The sequence below is a fragment of the Octopus bimaculoides genome, chromosome 7 (assembly GCF_001194135.2).
Source record: "Octopus bimaculoides isolate UCB-OBI-ISO-001 chromosome 7, ASM119413v2, whole genome shotgun sequence".
NCBI lineage: Eukaryota > Metazoa > Mollusca > Cephalopoda > Octopoda > Octopodidae > Octopus > Octopus bimaculoides.
In genome coordinates, this window is record NC_068987.1 from 9,751,273 (window position 1) to 9,755,096 (window position 3,824).

Consider the following 3,824-nt stretch of genomic DNA (forward strand, 5'->3'; position numbering starts at 1 on the left):
ACACACACACACACACACACACACATACATATGATTATTAAACAAGAATATTACTCACAGTGATTCCGAGGTTTAAGGTCCTTAAGTCATTGATGGTCTTCGTAGGTAAGTAGTACATTGTGTTCTTGAGCAAGTCACTTCATTTCACGTTGCGTTGTTCCACTGAATTCACAAGAAAGGAATTAAGTTTAAGTATACCTGTAAACGTTAGCGCACCGGGCGAAATGCTTAGCGGTATTTCGTCTGCTGTTACGTTCTGAGTTCAAATTCCGCCGAGGTTGACTTTGCCTTTCATACATTCAGGGTCGATAAATTAAGTACCAGTTACGCACTGGGGTCGATGTAATCGACTTAATCCCTTTGTCTGTCCTTGTTTGTCCCCTCTATGTTTAGCCCCTTGTGGGCAATAAAGAAATAAGAATTTGCTTCGAATATTCTCTTCCTCATTCGTCCTTGTTTGTCCCCTCTATGTTTAGCCCCTTGTAGGCAATAAATGAGTAACACTGAGACAGACTGGCGTTCTCTTCCGAGGGGCATGTTGTCCTGCCCTCCTTAGCCTACGTAGGTGGCATTATTTGAAGGCTACAACAATACGAGGATACATTTCGTTTGTAGTAGAAAACACTTGCCTAGGTTACTACACAGTGGGACTGAACACGAAACGATGTGATTGGGAAGTAGATTTCTTACCACACAGCTATGCCTGTGTTGATAGTAAATACATTTCATCATTAATAAATGCGGCGTTATGTCATTAAAATATTTAATTTCGTGGTTTGAAACTTCCAAGGTATTGGGTTTCTTTCAGAATCCATACTTTAATTCAGAGAATTTTCAGTTTTAATTATCCTTCAGAAACAAGATGTAGCCTCCAAAAATTGTTTTATTCTTCATCACTTTAATAATTTTGTTCTGCTATTTGATGTTATAAATAATAATCACCTTTTATCTCTCATAACATATTTTGTCAGATTCATCAACATTTTCATAATAAAACTACTACTACTACTACTACTACTACTACTACTACTACTACTACTACTACTACTACTACTACTACTACTACTACTACTGATGATGATGATGATAATAATAATAATAATAATAATAATAATAATAATGATAATAATAATAATAATGATAAGTCCCACTGCGTGACACCTTGGGCAAGCGTCTTGAACTATAGCCTCGAGCCAACCAAATCCTCGTAAGTGGATATGGTAATGGAAAACTGAAAAAAGCCCATCTTATATATTTATATCTATGTGTGTGTATGTGTGTGTGTGTGTGTGTGTGTGTGTGTGTGTGTGTGTGTGTGTGTGTGTGTGTGTCTTTGTACCTGTGTTTCTTTTCCACCACCGTTTGACAACCGGCGCTGGTGTGTTCACGTTCCCATATATAATCCAGCGGTTCGGCAAAAGCGAGCGATGGAATATATATCAGTCTTAAAACAAAAACTACGTCCTGGGGTCGATTCATTCGACTAAAAAAATGTTCCAAGGCGGTGCCCCAGGATGGCCGCAGTGTAATAATTGAAACAGATAAAAGATAAAACAAAAAAATAAAAACTAAAAAGGCAAAAAAAAAAACAATTCAATAAAGTCCGTATCAACAGTGGACCATATCATACCATCCCAGACAGTTGTCAAGGCAAACGAAGAGAAATAGGCTTAAAGAAGACGAAAAATTCATAACATATAAATGTCCGATTTGATATCGCTTGTAATAAACTGCCAAGCAATCACAGATATATTTAGAAAAATATCAATTGATCGTATTTTAATGATGTCTGAAGCGGCAGGAGAGCCATAACTACAGTAATATCTTATATGAACATTAACGGACATTTCTGGAAGTTGAAGTCAAGACTGGACATATAGTATGAACGAAACACTAATCACTAATCTTGGTTTTAGAGAAGAAAATGATACAATTTGACGTTTTGGAATAAACCAGTTACAAACAGTTTTCAGTTTGTTGCACGTTTCTATGTATGTATGTATGTATGTATGTATGTATGTATGTATGTGTGTGTGTGTTTGCGTGTGAATGTTTGGATATATGTGTATGGAAGTATGCGCATTTGCATAAATATGTGACAGTCACACACTCCTATAGGTACATATATAAATATATATATACGTGTATATGTGTATGTGTGTGTTTATGTATGTATATATATTTATATGCATATATAAGTGTTATAAATATGTCTATCTTTATATATATAGTCTCCCCATATATATAATATATATATATATTATATATAATATAATTTGGGTAATAAACTCGTAACGCGCATTTAATACCTCCTGTACCGTTGTTGGCTACACCCCACCACACACACTCGTATGTTTGTGTTTGCGTGTGTGTGTGTGTGTGCGTGCGTGTGTCAACCACTGCAGTTTGACAACCGGTGTTGGTTTGTCTATGTCCCTGCAACTTTGTGTTCCAATAGAATAAATACTAGACTTTAAAAAAATTGCATACCGGGGTCGATTTGTTCGACGAAACCTTTCAAGACGGTGCCCCAGCATGACCACAGTCCAATGACCGAAGCAAGTAAGCAATAAAAAAGAGAGAAAAAAGGGGGGAGAGAGAGAGAGAGAGATAAAGATATCACGCTGCTGGACATTTGCTTCTGTCGCCATAAATTATTTGTTAATAAACCCACAGGCTATTTGCGATACCAGTGCCTGAATAGACACTGAGATTCTATATATCATTGATTGGAGATTCGGCTGTTATCGCGCTGCTGGACATCTGTCACTGAGGAACTCATAGCAGGGTGAAATGACGTGATCTGGTAATTCTAGAAACTGTAACAGTATAATATTGTCTGTCAACAATATAATATTGAGTTCTTTTATGCACCACGAGTTCTTATGAGAGGTCCTTTCAGAGTAATCAACGCAGTATTTTGTGTCCTAACACAACCTCTATATTAAGCTGGAGATCGAGGTTACCCTTTGATATTAACACTGCTTCTGTCGCTATTAATTTTATATATCTATGTATGGCAGGTTCCAGGAGTGGGTTCCATAGAAAGTTCCAATGACAATGTTTGTCGCTGAAGACTACGAAGCTGCAACGGAGACTAAAAAGCTGTAGCCAATGGCGGGAACACAACAGGAGTTGTGACTACGGTCGCACGCCGGAATTCATCCGATAACTGCAAGGCAAGGTGATGGAAAATCTGAGAAAGAAATCCGGCCCTTGGCAAGAAAGATGAAGTTTGGGGAGTTTTTTTCGAGTCCAATACATCAACCACAGTACACAACTGGTACTTCTTTAATCGTTGCCTACAGGAAGAAAAGCAATGTCAACCTCGGCAGAATTTTGAACTCGGAACGTGAAGGCGGACGAAATATCGTAAACTAGTTTTGTCCAGCGCACTAACAACAATAACAACAACAACAGCAGCAACAACAACAACAACAACAACAACAGCAGCAGCAGCAGCAGCAACAACAACAATAAGGATTTCAAATTTTGGTACAAGGCGTATCTATCTATCTATCTATCTATCTATCTATCTATCTATCTATCTATCTGTATATCAGATTATCAGATGTTACATACACCCACCACACACAGACTCACTCGCGTATATATATATAGGTAAATTGAAATTTAGAGGTAATACTTGACAATTGTAAGCACCTGTGTATTCCAGCTAGTGGTTGCGGTGAAAGAATAAATTGTAAATCCCCAAAATAACAACAACACTACAAAGGATTCCGCGGTACACGTGTTTCAAGCTTTACATGTGTATAATATTGTAGTTTTGTTGTTATTTTTGGGATTTACAATTTATATATATA